The sequence below is a fragment of the Schistocerca gregaria genome, chromosome 2 (assembly GCF_023897955.1).
Source record: "Schistocerca gregaria isolate iqSchGreg1 chromosome 2, iqSchGreg1.2, whole genome shotgun sequence".
In the NCBI taxonomy this organism is placed as follows: domain Eukaryota; kingdom Metazoa; phylum Arthropoda; class Insecta; order Orthoptera; family Acrididae; genus Schistocerca; species Schistocerca gregaria.
Window position 1 is genome coordinate 621,936,525 of NC_064921.1, and position 18,552 is coordinate 621,955,076.

The following is an 18,552-nucleotide window of genomic DNA, read 5'->3' on the forward strand; positions in this document are numbered from 1 at the left end:
AATGTGTTAGGTACATTCACAGTACATACAGATAAGTAATCTGTATGCACTGAAAGTACATTACACATTTTGTTGACACTATCGGAAATGCCATTTTCGATTTCGTTATGTTGATCTAAAAACAGGTCTCAGGCCGAAACTAGTCATCGAATGAAAAATAAAATATTTGCTATGTGGACTGGTTTTTCGTTCTATTTATTAACTGAAGTTGCTGAACCAAGTTACTCCAGTGTGCTGGAAGTTTGTAAATTAACTACAAGTTTTTCCATAACTAAAAAAATTGCATTTGAAAGGAAAATTTTCAGTAGTAATGGGTATTAATGCTTCAAGCTTCACCTCTTTGGATTTGCTCCCTACTGCAGTCAGGATTCCACAGTTCTACACAGAGAAGGTTGGTGTGTGTGCTCGAATTTGTAACTCATTAAATAAATCTTGTTAGATTACATTTGTCGATGCACCTGTATGCGGTAGAACGTGCATATCCAAATCAGCTGTCCTGGCATTTACTAGGCCTGTACAGATAACCTTCTGTATCAAATTGTCCACGTTTTCCTGAAACAAGTCCTCCTTGATATCTTCGTCTTTGTTATGTCTCAGAAAATAATTAGGAGTTAATGGTATACCCGATTCCCTTCCTTGGTCTAAGAATAATGGTGACCTGTTTTGGTTTTCTAGATACTATGGGGGAGAATTCTCTAAGTTCTGGGTAACCTTCACTATATGCAGAGTGTGGTCTTGACTTCACGAATTTGTGTCTTGTGATGCCTGTGAATTAAATTTCCTTTGCTCTTGATCTTAGACCAGTATATAATTGCCCTACTGGTTGTAGCTACCAGAAGGAGGACTGCCCCGCAGTTTACCACCGATTGGCCCTTGCCAATTATTATATTGGCTATTAAAGCGGCCAAAGTTACATTTTGAATCTGTTGTCCACGACCTCTCGGTTTGGTATATACTGGTCCGTTGTAATTAGGATTGTGGTTTCCTTTATAACCTCATTCATGTCGTTGGTTTCCCCGGTTACCATAGTAACCTCGTGTACGATTATTATTATGTGGGTGGTACGGGTACCAACCATGTTGGCTACTTCTACCATAACTACTTTGAGGATCATTACTTCACAGAGGTTCACTTTATGCATTATTGCTATGGGACTGCGACTGCTTCTGTTTATAAATAAGGTCCAGCGAATCTAGAATAGATAAAGAGTATTCTGCACCATACTCGGATACTGTGATCAGTTTTTCTTTTATATGTGCTGGTAATCGACTTTTGAATATTTGAAGTACATCCTCGTGGAGGCAAGGCTCCTCCAATACCTTGTTTCGTTCAGGTATTTTTCAAAATACTTCCAGCGTCCCCCATGTTTCCTACTGAGTGGTGCTGGGTTAAATACCTACCGTCATAGCCTCTCTTGGACAGGTATGGACCAGTACTTGTTCAAGGAGGCATACTCCAACTGTTCATAAGTATGGAACTGCTCAGCCATATAGGTTGCTCATAATAAAGCATCACCTTGGGTGAACCCCACAATGAAACTGAGCTTCTGTGCCTCAGTCCAGTTGCATGGTAACATGTTATGGAAGGCTCTGATGAATACCATAAGATTTGTTCTTTTAGCCTCTGTAGTAAAGATAGGAAACTCCCTGTGCCGGAGTAGCCCTTCATCAGCTAGAAGAGTAGACAGGCAGGAGGTAGCATCTGCTGCTGCCACTGCATTGTTTGAATGTGTACTGTTACACTCCGTGTATGCTCGTGCAACTGATATTGACATTGGCAAGTCCTATTGTATTTTCCACTTCTCTTCCTCTACACCTGAAGGTCTAAGGCAAATGCTAGGTAGGTATTGTGGCTCTCTATTCTGCCTGACTGCGACTGATTACTAGCGACTAGTGGCTCCTTTATGATATCAGTACCACTAGTTAAAACTGTTCTGCAGGTTTTCTTCTGCTGCCTTTAAACCTGAGTCAGTCCTGGGTATTAGTTAATTTTCCTTCTTCTTGTCTATGTCTTCTAACTTCTTCTACATAGGTCTTATGTTCTTGCACTGCCTTCTGTGCTAGTTCCATACTCTAATCTAGTAATCCCGTTTCGGGTCTCTCCATGAAGTTCTTTACGTCCTTACCAATTCTTTCTTGGTTTTCTTTATGAACTTACAGCTCAGTTTTAAATTATCCAGTTTTATAGACATTACCTGTAGTTCCTCAGCTAAATCTTTACAAATAGTTTACAACTCTCTAATGGTAATGGTAATGAGCGTTTGACGTTATTGACCTCGGAGGCCCCTTGCGGGACAGTTCCAGCCGCCTTGATGCACGTCTTATTACATTCGACGCCACACTGGGCGACCTGCGCGAAGGATGGGGAAGAAATGATGATGAAGGCAACACAACATCCAGTCCCTGAGCGGAAAACATCCCCGACCCAGCCGGTATCGAACCCAGGCTCGTAGAACAGCAATCCGTCACGCTGACCACTCAGCTATTGAGGCGGACGCAACTCTGTAATAACATCTTGCTTTTCCTATACACGTTTATTAATTTCTGATTGAGTCCCCTGCATTTTAATCTGTGTGTCACGTTTTTCAGCTTTCCTGGCATTTCCTCCTGTGCCTTGTCAACATCGGTTACCTTCTTACCTAGCTTATCTGTTTCCTGGAACTGATCTGTGAATAATTCCACTTTTAATTCTTTTCCCATTTTTACAGATCACCGAGCAGCATTTAACTTATGTGATCAGTTTTTTTATTTGTTCATTTGAAAGTTCTTAAAGTGTTTTGCGTCACATGAAAGTGTTCAACGTTTGTGTTTTTTGTTTTGAAGGAATCTTCGACGTTTGTATTACATTATTAAATTTTTTGTGTTATATCAATAAATTTTTGTGTTTGTTCTTTAATTTTTTGTGTTTGTTCATTCCTAAAATCATTAAGAATTTTCATCATCCCTTGCGTAAGTTGTATCAATGTGGGGGCATCATTTTGAACACCTACTTAGTGTTATCTGATGAATTTCTGGTCCATTTCGCCCGTGCGAAAATTTTAAATATACTGGAATATGCGCTACGCACCTTTAAGTAGCCTCGTGCGAAAAAATGCTTCCTAGTGATATTCGCGAATTTATGTTGTCTACCATAAGTAATGTCGTCTACCATAAGTAATGTCATTTATCACAACACTGTGCTATCCTCAATCACACATGAGCATAAATAATATTCGCAGTTGTCATCTGACTCATCAACATGTTCACACTCACTATCATTTGTTGTTGCAGTAGTTGTGGAGACATTTTGTGCTTGTTCTAAATTGTCAACAATGGTTTCACCTGCTGTATCTATTTCTGTCCATGTGATTTACTAATCGCAAATTTTTAAAATGAATATCATATTTTTAATTCCTCTGAGAAAATTTTCTGAATTATCTTGTGATGTGTTGTGAACATACACTGCAACTCACTTTTACACTCATTCAAAATTATGAGCATTAAATGGTTTTTGATATATACACTTTTTTACTGCAATTTGAAATGCTCCTATTTTTAGGATGGGAGGGGAGACACACTGCTACTATTAGAGTGCACACAGAATAATGTGGCTGGTAGATGCGCAGCCGGCAGGGCACACCCGGGAGAGTGTTAGTGGTGGGGATTGCGAGTAGGTCCTGTAGGGAAATGCTGAGCACTGGAGGGGAAGTGTCATTCTAAGCTGAAGCTTATACTGACATTTGTTGTAAATATTAAGTGGAGCCCCTCCAACCCCACTCACGCATATTGACTGCCCAAAAAGAGCCACTGTCATCTCGATTTGTTTATTATCTAAAAAGAATTCCGCTGAAAAAGCAGCGATTTATTTTCAAATGGCTTGTTAACCATTTGTTACTTTCAGAGAAGCCACATGAGCGACGAATTTTGATTAACACCTATATTTCACACCCCCCAGGCTGTGGCTAAGCCATGTCTATGCAGTATCCTTTCTTTCGGGAGTGCTAGTTCTGAAAGTTTCACAGGAGAGCTTCTGTGAAGTTTGTAAGGTAGGAGACAAGGTACTGGCAGAAGTAAAGCTGTGAGGACGGAGCGTGAGTCGTGCTTGGGTAGCTCAGTTGGTAGAGCACTTGCCTGTGAAAGGCAAAGGTCCCGAGTTCGAGTCTCGGACTGGCACACAGTTTTAATCTACCAGGAAGTTTTATATTTCTCTTGTTGCCATGTTAAAATTTGCTTCTTTCGTCAAAACATAGTGGAGTTTACACAATGTCAACTTACTCAGATCTTGTGCACACACAGTTTCGGCATAATTTTGAAACAGTGGTTCACTTAATTTATTAAATGAGGAACTGAGGACAAGTAAGGTCAATAGCTTATGAAAAAGCACCTTCTCGCCACAAAAGTAAACGCGTAATGTCTTCACTTATGTTGTTACAAAACCGACAGCATTTATCGTTTCACCAGCTATCAAGGGCCTTGAAAAATTACGTTCTTTCGTCGAAGAAGACAGGCAGTCGAAGGGTAGATAATGAAGTTTTTTATAATAACCATATGGCAAAATATCATTTTACAAATCCTTGTTCCATTATCTCAAACCGTCTATGAAATACGAGGAATGTTCTGGATATTTCATTCAGGCCCTATCGTGATCGCAGGTGGGTGTGTTACATGAGATCAGTTTTCTAGAGATTGGTGACAGATGGAGATCTCCTCTCAGGTCTAAAGAAAAATTCAATATATTAGCTAAATTTCATGCACAGCAACATATTATGTACTATGCACCAAACGCAAAATCATAGCGACCCCTTTTCCTCATTGCAAACTTTATGGAATTTAGCGCAGTGTCTTACTTTTTTGGAAATATTACAATAAGTGTGACCATTAACGAAATGATGGGTATGTCATCATGAAGCTGATGCATGGAGCTATAAGTAATGCAAAAATGGTTTCTTGTTACAAACCAGTTTCTGTAAAATCGTTTGAAAAATATAGATGTGCGTGTGCATCGATTCTGTCATCACTGCATGTAGCTGACTAGCTACTGGGAATGTCAGCCTACCCTTTCGAACAAATTAATAAACCCGCCCTCGTTTTGAACGAAAATTGGTCACTGGACATCGGCCACTGTATCCTATGTGGACTCTACGAGTGAGGCGTTACCGAGGGCACCCCTACAAGCTGTAAGTTAAATTTTCCTACCTTCTCCATGTTATCACAATTTTTTCAGGTAGTTTCCATACAAATTTTACTCTCTGTCCATGCATATTCTCCTTTAGTGATCCTTCCTCTCCTTCTCTTCGCAATTCGTTTCATGTAACAAAGAAAACAAACGATAATTCATACAATGGAAACTTATCACAACATAATGTTTTACATATTTTTATTTCTTCACTTATCTGTATCTGGCAGCATCCTGTCACGGTTGCCATTTATACTGATATTTAAGTACTGGCGCCTTAATAAGGTGCAAATAATGTGGATTCTCTCGTGGTGTGTGGCTGGCAGACACTTTCACCAGCAACAATTCACTTCTCTAAGTTTGCACCTTCATAGTCTCTCGCTATGATTACCATTGAAACAATTGAAATTCATTGATATATTAACTGTCCTTTGTACAGAATGATATTTACCTAATTTTTCTTGAAGAAAAAACTGCAGCTTCCAGCTTCATGGCAAAGAATGCAATATAAATGATTTGATTTGATTTTGACAGGGAAGATAAACCAGCTTAGGTCTAACCTGCCATTGCCCACACTGAAACCGAGTTCATTGTGCGGTATCGCTTCCTGTATATTTAGTACAGCCAACCAATGCCCTTAAATAGTGCAAGGGGTCCCTTAACCAGTTTTTTGTTATACACAATTTCTTCAGGTCTAGCTGTCCCGAAGATTCTGTATCTTTTGCTCTCCAATGCCATGCATTCGAAGATTAGGTGTGATGCAGTTTCTTCACTATCATCACAGATCCTACATTTAGAGTCTTCTTCTGTAATACCCATTGTGTGTAGGTGTTCTTTGAATTTCCCATGGCCGCTCATCAGTCCAGTCATGAGTTTGATCTCTTTCATGTTTAATTCCAGGATTACAGAACTTCTTTTAAAGCATCGTTTGGGCATCATTTCCTTACCATGTTTTTGTTTATGAACCTTGGTCCAATATTCTAGGTGCTGTTTCCTAAGCCAGTTTTCGTAGTTCTAGTTTAATCATAGCCTTGTTGACTGTCAGCACAGGTTCTGGTCCAATAAATGGAGTCGTTGCCCCCATCACGGCCAATCTATCAGATTGTTCATTGTCACAGAGCCATGACTGGCCAGGGACCCACACTAGGTTTACCCTATTGCTTCCCCCTAGCTCCACCAGAGCCCTGTAGCATTCTGCAATCTAGTTACAGGAGCTGTCAGTAATTTTATGGCTGCCTAGCTGTCTGAATAGATGCAGATGCTACAGTCCTTGTAACACTTAAGCATATTCTCCTCCACACGTGCCCTGACTGCAGTAATTTCAGCTTGGAATTCTGAGGCCAGCTTTCCTAGAGAGATGATGCCCTCCAGTCTTGGCTGAATCCCGTACACACCTGCGCCAATGTCTTGGTCTGATTTTGACCCATCAGTGAACCAAACAATGCTCCTGTATGATGTTGAACTGTTTTCTCCCCACTGTTCCCTGCTCCCAATTATTAAATTGTAAGGCTTGTTGAAGCAGTTGGGAGCTATTATATAGTCAGCAGGCATTTCCACAGCCATCCCTATGTTTACCTCACTCACTATGTTAGCGTGTGATTCTGGATGAAATCCAGTTTTTGCCAGTTTTAAGTCTGTATGCCTCCATCTTGACCTAAAAGTAGGGGGACTAGGCTGTTTCTGGTGCATTTTGTTACTGAAGGTAGCCTACATCAGGGGCAGATATGAACTGAGGGGCAGACCTATTGTTCTGCTAAGTGGTTTTCCATGTTGCTGCACTTAACCTATTGTCCCCCTCTCCACTGCCCCCTCATATAGGTAAGAAAAAGGGTTCGCTATACTTTCAACTACCTAGTTTCAACTACTTCTCAAGGTCATCTGTATTTCGAATGGAGGAAGTGGGTGATTGGATGACCTAGAGAATTGTTTGAAACTAGGTAGTTGAAAGTATAGTGAACCCCTTTTCTTACCTGTATGAGGGGTAGGACAGTGGGAGGGGGGAAATAGGTTAAGTGCAGTGATATGGAAAACCACTTAGCAGAACAATAGGTTAAGTACCTGTCAATCAAAGGAGAACAATATGTCTCTCCCTTAGTGCATATCTGCCCCTGAGGTAGGCAACATGCACTAACAAATGCACCAGAAACAACCTTTTCCCCCTACTCCCAAAGCTGGAATGGAGGCGTGTCCAGCATGGCTTCCATCCCAGTGGTTGGCGTGCTGCTAATTCCGCCTGATATGACTAAGCAGGCCAGTCTCTGCATGTTAGCTAGCTCCTTAGCTGCTATTCACAGGAAATCCTAGGTCTAATGACTGTGGTGTATATCCAGTGCATAACTCTGGGGTTTCAGTCCCAGTTTTTACCACAAACCCTTCTCGTACTCACTAGAGTACTTGTTGCCTTGTTGCAGATACTCTCATTGTGAGGGGTCCACGTTAGTTTCTCATCCAGGGTTACCCCTACATATTTCACTATCCCCTTCACAGGTAAAGTTTCATCGAAGAGCTTTGGATTCCAACTTGAGCGTTGGATATGCCTTTTGTAAATGGCACCACAACAGTCTTCTTAGGATTAATCCTCAGATCCTTTTTAATGCACCAATTTTGCACAATGTCCAATCCTCCTTGTGCCATTTTCCTGACTGTGTCAGTAAGTTTGCCAAGTATTACTATAACAAGGCCATCTGCATATCCTTGGCAGAAGCATTGTCTGGAATTTAGTTCCTCAATGAGTTCGTTCACCAATAGATTCCACAATAAAGGGAACAGAATTCCTCCTTGTGGGCAGCCTCTAGTGGTGTTAATTATCATTTTTCATTCATCATGGTAGCCTCTACCTTCCTTCCACTAAGCATGGCCCTGGTCCACCAACATACAGTGGTCCCTAGCTCATGCATCTCTGCTACCCTTACCATGGAATCGAATGTTGTGTTACTGAAGGCCCCCTCGATATCCAGGAAGATACAGAGGGTTATTTCTCAGAAGTGAAGTGCTTTCTCCACCCTCCCAATGAGCTGGTGGAGAGCTGTCTCACACGATTTATCTGGTTGATATGCATCTTTTTTTTTAATTTAGAGGGGCCCTAATTAGCCTCCTCTCTTCAATATATACATTAACCAGTTTTTCCAATGTTTTGAGAATGAAGGAGGACAGACTGATTGGTCTCATATCCTTGGCGTTGGTGTGATCAATTCTCCCTGGCTTTGGAATGAAGACAACCTTCACTGCCCTCCAAGCACTGGGAAAAATTCCTACTGCTAGGCTAACCCTGAATAACCTGCATAGTACTTTTATGAGATTCTCTCCTGCCTGTTGCAGGAGAGCTGAAAAAATTCCTTCTGTGCCAGGTAACTTCAACAGTTGGAATGTTCCCACTGCCCATGGGATTTTATTGAAGTCCACACACTCCTTGGCGGATTCCCAGTCCTCTCTTCGAGTGCCTCAGAACCATTGTCTCTTCAGGATCACATTCTGGTCTGTGTTGTCCGGCAGAGCATATTGAGAGGAAAGTGAGTTTTGAGGAGCAGTTCCGGCGACTCATGTGCTGTCTTTGTATATTCCCCACCCTCATTTCTCACCATATCTCTTGGGTTGGTTGGTGCTCTGGTGAGGATTCTGTGAATTCTGGCTCGAGCAGTCGTGCTCTCCACTTCCTCACAGAATTCCTTCCAGGATGCCTTCTTTGCTTGTCTGATTGCAAGGTTGTAGTTTACAAGGGCCTCACGATATTTGGCCCATTGTCATTTACATCTTACAAGCTTAAACAGTCTTTGTACCCGTTTTCTTTGCACTTCCAAGTTATTATTTCACCAGGGCACACTCCTATTCGTGCACTTCTTGGCGACTGTGCAGTTGTCCTGATATGAGGGCACTATGGCAGACGTAACAGCTTCTGCTACTTCCTCAAACTGTTGTGTGGATTCCTTATCGAGGTTTTAATTTACAATAATCCTACATCAAGGTCCCTCCTATATGTCTTCCAGTTTTACTGGGATTCCTATACATCATGGTCTTTGTGATTACCATTTCAACCTTGAATTTAATGTACATGTGGTCTGATGAAGATAGCTCTAACGCCACCTGCAATTGTTTGAAATAGCTGCCCATCATCATGGAACCAAAGGTTATGTCAATTACTTCTTCACTTCTGCCCTATTCAGGACCTCTAAGTTTTTAGCTAAAGGAATTCAAGAATGTACTTACCTCTAATGTTGGTGCCTTGCTGTCCCACACTAGGTTGACGACATTGGCGTCACATCCTATCAACAGTTGGTTGCCTTGCCAATGACAAGCTTTTACCAGTCTCCTCACCTCTAAAGGAGGAGGAGAACTGTCTTTGTAAGGAAGGTATACTGAGGCCAAAACAATTTCCCTCGTGATACCTTCCTCACATTGCTGCATTGTGATGGTCACTTGGACCCTGGAGTAGAAATCCGTCATTGGCATGAAAGAAATTCTGTTACTTACATAGATGCATGTTCTGGAGTTTCTTAGATTTCTAGCATAAATCAGTTTACCTCGAGTGCCACTGAGGCCTGATACACCCCATTTATATAAATAGGTCTCTTGTATCAGGGCCACGTCCACTTCCTGCCTCCCCAGGCAGCGGCTCAGGTCAGCAGAGGCCCCTTTTCTGTGCTGCAGATTAATCTGCAGCACCTTCAGTCTCCGTCTTGCTGCCATCTTTGAGGTCTTTGAGAAACCTAATAGTGACCTGCAACAGCCCTAAAACAACTTCAGGTCTTGCTCTCACATTACCTTCAGGGACTTCTCTCTGACCTCCACCAGCAGGTTTTGTCCTTCTGGTACAATCTTCTGGTTTGATCACGCTCCAGTCTTCTGTCGAGACTTTTGGGTTCTGGACCCCTACTTTCCTGAAGAGAGTCTTAGAGGGGACATCCTTAAGGAGTTTAGGTATCCATACTGATACCTTTGCGGTCTTAAGAAGGTCCATTGCTGTCTTGTCCAGCAGCTTTGCATCTTCTCATTGAGATATCATGGGCACCTTGTCCTTAAGCCATTCCACCATGTGCATTCCCTGACAGACAAAAATGAGGGCACGTGCTCTAGATAGACCCTCCTGAAGTTGGGTCCTGGACCAGCATCCACCCAATCGTTTCAGAGAGGGCCATCTGTACAAGTTCCTCCTCCTGCAAAGTGGTGGCGACCAGTGGGCAGCCTTCCTGGTTAACTACCATCCTAGAAACCGAGACTGCAGTACTGTAGATCTGATTCCCTGTTTCTTGCCTCAGCTTTTTCTGGGCTCGCTTATCCAGGGAGGAGGGAGTCTTAGATTCCAAGCTTCTCCTCTTGTTGCCTGTCTTCAACGTTGTGGGGCCTGTGTATCCCCTTCAACCTAACACGGTTTTTTCTTGGGGGTCTTAGATTCAAATCCCTTTAATTCCCTCCACTTGTCTTTAGGAAGCCACTCTTTCCCTTCCTTTTTTTCTGTTCCCTGAGCATTTTCCTCCTCTGGGCCCCAGATAAGGCTTTAATCTTGATCTGGTCCAACTTCTAGGTTATAGTTCCCACTTCTGGCTCACGTCTAACCCCTGATTGAGTAGAGGGAATGCCTTCCATCGGTCTGTACCCCTGATGTTTGGGTGTCTGAGGTCTCAGTTTAGCCCTCTGTTTTAATGTATTTTCTTTAGTCGTGTCCATATTAGTCCCACGAGGTTTGGGGATCTACGTGGTCCACACCACAAATACCCTGTGCAGTGTAAGGCTACTTACTCAGGGAGCTTGCCCAGTAACCCTGAGGCTCCGTTTGTGAGCCATCTTCCCATGTGCCACGCACCCCTCGTCATGGACTGCATCACACCTTGAGTTGAGAAACGGAATTGCGTAAGGATTAACAGTGGATAGGAAAGATGGGACGTTGTGGGACACTTTTAGTATGATCCATCAGCTGAGGCCTTTCCGGCAGTAGGTCGTATACCTTCGGCATAGCCCTCAGCTTCACACAGATACACAAGCCTCTCCACCCGCATGGACAGTGCTTCGTCAAGGTGGTGTCCCCCTGAGAGGTTGCAGTATAATACAATCATAAATACTGTGTCCTGTGTCCGTGTGTTCTGAAGTTTGAACGCTGTGGTGTATCCAGGTCTCATTTTCAGGACGACGCAATTTAGAAATAAAAGAAATATCTTCCTTTCCAGAAGATATATTGCAAAAACTTTTAAACAAACATATATTGCTGTCTGACACATATGCAATACGTCCACACAGAATCATGGATGGAAGAGACAGGTAGACGAAAAGTGAAAAATTTGATATTGGCTTGAGGAAACATTTGAATATAGATATAAGTTCATCTTTCTTTTTGTACATATCTCTTTTTGGCGTCGGCATGTTTATATCGCATATTTACACCACACAGTGTTCTGATATTTTTTAGATAACATATACATTATGGCTAAAACAAAACAAGATACAGCATAATAGGTAAAGTGTTTGGTGTTTCAAGTGGTGCCACAACGAAGATTTACACGAGTACGGGGAAAGCAGATGAACATCATCCGCTAAGTCACATCTTGGAGGAAAGTGTGTATTGAGTGATTGTGACAGACGGCCATGGAGCAGGATTGTGATGAAAAATTGAGGACGACAGCAGCAAAAATCACTGAAAAACTGGGTGCTGCACTCGCGAACCCAGTCACCACAAAACAATACGCCAGCTGGAGCTTCAAAACCACTCACCAGTGATGCAAATGCCTCTAAGAGGAAAATGTGGCACTGAAGAGAATGAAACCTGGACTATGGAACAATGGAAGAATGTCATGTAGTTGGATGAGTCTTCTTGCACACTGTTCCCAAATTCTGGTCGAGTTTACGTCGCAGCAGTGAAACATGGCGGGGGTTCTCTTATATGACCATTTTGGTTCATCAGGTCCATCGTATGGCACAGTGTTTGTTCCCAGTGATAATTCTGAGTTCCAAGACGGCAGGGTCCCTGTTCGCACAGCTCTCATCGTCGACGGCCGGTTTTACGAGCAGGAAGATGCACTGTAGCATCTCCCATGGCCACCACCGTCACAGAATCTCAACATTATTGTGGCTTTGTGGTTACCTGAACTTAACACTATTTTGCAGGAAGAATGGCATACGTTTACCTTGAAAACCATACAGGACTTTCATTTATAGAACGAAACGTATATGACGATGACGAAACGTAATTCAGAAGTTGCATAGACAGTCCCATTATATACAAATTAATAATTTCTTGATACTTCAGTTGCTAATAACATACGCACACAAATTCAGAATTTGACCTGCATTATTAGGGTCACTCAAATGAAAACGATACGGATGGAGAAAGTAAGTAAACTATTTATTATTTCAAAAGTAATCGCGTAACTATTAATACATTAATCCCATTTTGAGACAAGACGGTCTTTGCCTTAGGGGAAAATGTTTGCGGTTGCATACCGAACCGAAGTTTGGAGAGATCGGGACTGTATGAAGGATGTGTAAGGGCTTCCCAGCGAAACTTCTGCAGCGTAGTCGAAACAAACTTGGTAACATGTGGCGGATAAAAATTTGCGCGCCAGGGAACAATCATGTTTCTGTAAGGAACCACAAACGTTTTCCATGAAGGCATAGACCGTCTTGTCTCAGAACGGGATAAATGTATTAAAAGATACGGCGATTACTTTTGAAATAATGACAGTTTCTTCACTTTTTTCTATCTCTCATTTTTATTTGACTGCCTCTCATTTTTTGGAAGTATCAGTGCAGTGCAAGAGATGAGACGATGTAATAAATTTACGTCGATTGAACCTCTTCAGATCAGTCGCAGATATAATGTTGACACAATGGCATTCAGTGAAATGTTTTTATGACAGTGCGTATTATTAGGTCTAGAATACGTCACAGTTCTCGCTGCCACAGTCCCGTCACATGTGTTCTTCTCACCTGCGGACAGTAGGGGAGCCTGTTGTACATTCGAGCACTTTTCCAAGTTTTGCCTCTAGATTTTCCTACCCCATTTTGAAATGGTAGTATTCACTTTATTTAAACTGAGTCTTTCTCCGAAATTACCAAGATTACTCCGGAAAAGTAATGCTTTCCAAAACGTGAAAAATTGTTCAAAAGTACAAAATTGTCATGCACCTAAGACAGAGGAGAATCCAGGTGGGGGACCTGGGGGAGTGGAGAGGAAAAGGAGAGAAATCTCTGGGGCTGCGCCCCCTCACCCCCTCCCTCACCGCCCTCAGAATTACATCTGTTTCCTTTAAATAAAAATAAGGGAAGAGAGAGAGAGAGAGAGGGAGAGAGCGAGTCTTTGTAGCATAGCTTTCAGAGACAAAAATCTCAAAAGTTTTCTTACTTTTGTAGTTGATATTATAATAGATTAAGGAAACACCTTTGTTTATTCAAGATAATTTGAAATTGGCACAATGATACAAAATTTCTATGAGCTCAGCCCCCCTCCCCTCCTGCCACTATAATCCTAGATTCGATTTTGACGCACGAACAAACATTCTATTCAAATTTAAGAATGTTGAAATTGAGGAAGTCTTGTCAATACCGTATTAGTCTATCTGTTACATTCTTAATCTACAAGGCACCATTAGTCAGTAGGAGAACTCAAATTAAACGTTGTTATTGTTGTTGTTGTGGTCTTCAGTCCAGAGACTGGTTTGATGCAGCTCTCCATGCTACACTATCCTGTGCAAGGTTCTTCATCTCCCAGTGTTAGTATTATCAAAAAATAGCTACAAGTTAAATACATTTTGAAACAGAACCTCCTGGAAACTGACACAAATTTTCGTTTGCAAGACAGGTAAAATTACTAAGACTTTAAAGAAACTCAGTCCATTTACAAACATGACATGTTCCATGGCAGAAGACCTTCCTTTTCAATGTGCAGTGTGATTCACGACCGATAGGGTATGGCTTAACCGTCCACATATTATGTAACTACACTCATGCTCATAAATTAAGAATAATGCTGATATGCTGATACATGGTGAAACAACGCTCTGGTGGGCAGTTTGCCGGTTTAAATCACCTCGGGGTATAACAATGCGGTGCATTTGACCTGCGGTCGTCGCACGGTGGCGCTGGCAGCAGTCGACATATGCAGAGGTGTGTTGATGCATGTCAGAGTACGGTGCAGCGAGTAAGCCTGCAGACGTTTTCAGACGTGCTAATGGTGACTGTGTGTTGAAAATGGCTCAAAGAACACATACTGATGACGTTATGAGGGATAGAATACTAGGACGACTGAAGACTGGTCAAACAGAGCGGGTTGTAGCATGGGCACTTCGTGTGGCATAAAGAGGGGACTCAAGATTATAGCAACGATTCCAGCAGACAGGAAATGTGTCCAGGCGCTACAGTACGGGGCGTCCACAGTGTACAACACCACAAGAAAACCGATATCTCACCATCAGTGCCCGCAGGCGGCCACGGAGTAGTGCAGGGAGCCTTGCTCGCGACCTTACCAGAGCCACTGGAACAGTTATCTCCAGATACACAGTCTAGAGTCGACTGAACAGACATGCTTTATTCGCACGGAGAGCTGCAAGGTGCATTCCACTGACCCCTGGTCAAAGGAGAGCCCGTAAAGTCTGGTGTCAAAAACACAGTACATGGTCATTGGAACAGTGGTTCCAGGTTATGTTCACGGACGAGTCCAGGTATAGTCTAAAGATTGATTCTCGACGGGTTTTCATCTGGCGTGAACCAGGACCCATATACCAAACCCTTAATGTCCTTGAAAGGGACCTGTGTGGAGGTCGTGATTTGATAGTGTGGGGTGGGATTATGATTGATGCACGTACACTCCTGCATGTCTTTGACAGAGAAACTGTAACAGGTCAGGTGTATCGCGACGTCATTTTGCGTCAGTATGACCGCCTTTTCATGGGTGCGGTGGGCCCCACCTTCCTCCTGATGGATGATAACGCACGGCCCCAGCGAGCTCCCATCGTGGAGGAGTAAACAGAAGATATCAGGCGAACGGAGTGGCCTGCCTGTTCTCCTGACCTAAACCCCATTAGGCACGCCTGAGATGCTCTCGGTCGACGTATCGCTGCACGTCTTCACACCCGTATCACACTTCAGAAAATCCGACAGGCATTGGAGCAAGACTGGGAGGCTATACCCCAGCAGCTGTTCGACCACCTGATCCAGAGTATGCCAACCCAATGTATGGCCTGTGTACGTGTGATGGTGATCATATCCCATATTGATGTCGGGGTACATGCACAGGAAACAGTGGCGTTTTGTAGCACATGTGTTTTGTGACGGTTTTCTCAAGTTATCACCATTCCCTATGCGCCTATGCTATTAGCGCCAGTTTTGTCTAGTGCCACGTTGTGTGACACCACAGTCTGCAATTATCCTTAATTTATGAGCATGAGTGTAGATTTACCATGTACAGAATTTTACTCACCATAATACTCTGTAAACAAAAATTAGCAATATGCTGCAAATAACTTTAATATATTATATGCCATTTAAATATGTATAACTGTAATGTTTACAAACGTTTGCACAAACCATCTCGTGTCTCACAACAAGAAAAACCGTTCAAAATGTCGATTGAATTTATGGCGGTCTCTAGGGAGAGATTCCAAAATCAGCCACTAGATTGAAACACCGACCATTATATGTTCGTATGTAGACTGTCACCTATGTAGAACACACACTCCTCTGCTGAACACCTCAACAAAGACATCGTTCAAAAGTAGCGGAAACGTTGCGGTCGATATATACCTGCCAACGAGCTACTTTGAATGTGATGGTGCAGAACGAAATCTGTGTACGACGTTGTAATTTAAATTAATATACACTAACATAAAAATAATTGCGACACCAAGAAAGAGTCATGTGAGGTAAACGAAAGTTGGTAGGCATGTTTCTTCATGTGAAGGATGACGTCTGTTCAAATTACGCGGCGGTCGCATAAGTTTCGCTACAAGTCGGGTTTGCTTTAAATACACACCGTAGCGTTCGCGAGCGTTGGTTAGCTTTGAGATTGGACCTGTTGAGTTGATCTTAGTCAAGAATGCTTTTAAGGCGACAGAAAAGCCATTATCAGCACCTCACTGGGTTTGAACGAGAAAATGGATCCTCCTTCTGCGATATTGCAGGACTTCACAGGAATGTAGTCACTGTACATTACTGTTGGCAGCGGTGGTCACGAGAATTTACGCTCGCAAGGAGACCGAGCTCCGAACGGCCGTGTAGCACTTCCAAGAGGAATGGCCATCGTGTTAGGAGTATGGCTCTGGCGAATCGTATTGCATCTCCAGTGGCAGCTGGAGCAGCAGTTGGAACCACACTGACACAATTCAGACATGCCAAGCGAGATTTCGGTGGAGCACAGGTTGGAGGTCTATCGTGTTTCCTGATGAAAGCTGGTTCTGCCTCGGTGCCAGTGAGGGCTGTGTATTGGTTAGGAGGCAGCTGGTAGGGCGCCTGCAGCTGGTCTTCCTACGTGCTGGACACACTCCACCTACTCGTGGAGTTAAGGTGTGGGCCGAAATTTTCTACTACAGCAGGAGCTCTCTGGTGGTTATCCCGTGCGCACTGGCTGCAAATTTGTACGTCAGTCTGGTGACTCGACCTGTTCTGCTGCCATTCATGAAAAGCGTTCTGGGGAGTGTTTTCCAACAGGATAACGCTCACCCACATAACGCTGTTGTAACCCAACATGCTCTACAGAGTGTCGACATGTTGCCTTGGCCTACCCGATCACTATATCTCTCTCCAATTGAGAACATATGGGACATCATCGGACAACGCAAGCGTTATTCGCAAACAGCATTCACCGTTCTTGTCTTGGCCGAACAAGTGTAACAGGCATGGAACTCCATCCCAAAAGCAATGCACGGGCGTTTGCATGGTTGCATGCTACATTCTGGCTGTTACACCGGTTATTAATGTACCAGCATTTCACATTTGCAATCGCTTATCTCGCGCTAACGTTAACCTGTGATCTTACAACGTTAAACAATTAAATATCTTACCTAGACAAATCTATTCCCAAAATTTCAATATTTTACATTAATTACTTTTTGGAGTTGCGAATTTTTCCGTCACTGTAACATTTCGGGAGGTTTTGCATAACACCTTGCAACAACGAATTTGCGAATTTGTAACAGTAACACATTACTTACCATTGAAACTGCTACACAAAGAAGAAGTGCAAATGACAAACAAGTATTCATTGGACAAATATATTATACTAGAACTGACATGTGATTACATTTTCACGCAATTTGGGTGCATAGATCCTGAGAAATCAGTACCCAGAACAACCACCTCTGGCTGTAATAACGACCTTGATACGCCTGAGCATTGAGTCAAAAAGAGCTTGGCTGGCATGTACAGATACAGCTGCCCATGCAGCTTCAACACGATACCACAGTTCATCAAGAGTAGTGACTGGCGTATTGTGACAAACCAGTTGCTCGTCCAACATTGACCAGACGTTTTCAATTGGTGAGAGATCTGGAGAATGTGCTGGCCAGGGCAGCAGTCGAACATCTTCTGTATCCAGAAAGGCCCGCACAGGACCTGCAACATGCGTTCGTGCATTATCCTGCTGAGATGTAGGGTTTCGCAGGCATCGAATGAAGGGTAGAGCCACGGGTCGTAACACATCTGAAATGTAACGTCCACTGTTCAAAGTGGCGCAAATGCGAACAAGAGGTGACCGAGAGGTGTAACCAATGGCACTCCATACCATCACGCCGGGTGATAAGCCAGTATGGCGACGGCGAATACACGTTTCCAATGTGCGTTCATCGCTATGTCACCAAACACGGATGCGACAATCGTGATGCTGTAAACCGAACCTGTATTCATCCGAAAAAATGACGTTTTGCCATTCGTCGTTGAGTACACCATCGCAGGCGCTCCTGTCTGTGATGCACCGTCAAGGGTAACCGCAGCCACGGTCTCCGATCTGGTAGTTCATGCTGCTGCAAATGCCGTCGAACTGTTCGTGCAGATGGTTGTTGTCTTGCAAACATCCCCATCTGTTGACTCAGGGATCGAAACGCGGCTGTAAAATCCGTTACAGCCATGCGGATAAGATGCCTGTCATCTCGACTGCTAGTGGTACGAGGCCGTTGGCGTTCCGTATTGCCCTCCTGAACCCACCGACTCCATATTCTGCTAACAGTCATTGGATCTCGACCAACGCGAGCAACAATGTCGCGATACGATAAACCACAATCGCGATAGGCTGCAATCCGATCTTTATCAAAGTCGGAAACGTGATGGTACGCTTTCTTCTCCTTACACGAGGCATCACAACATCATTTCACCAGGAAACGCCGGTCAACTGCTGTTTGTGTATGAGAAATCGGTTGGAAACGTTCCTCATGTCAGCACGTTGTAGGTGTCGCCACCGGCACCAACCTTGTGTGAATGCTCGGA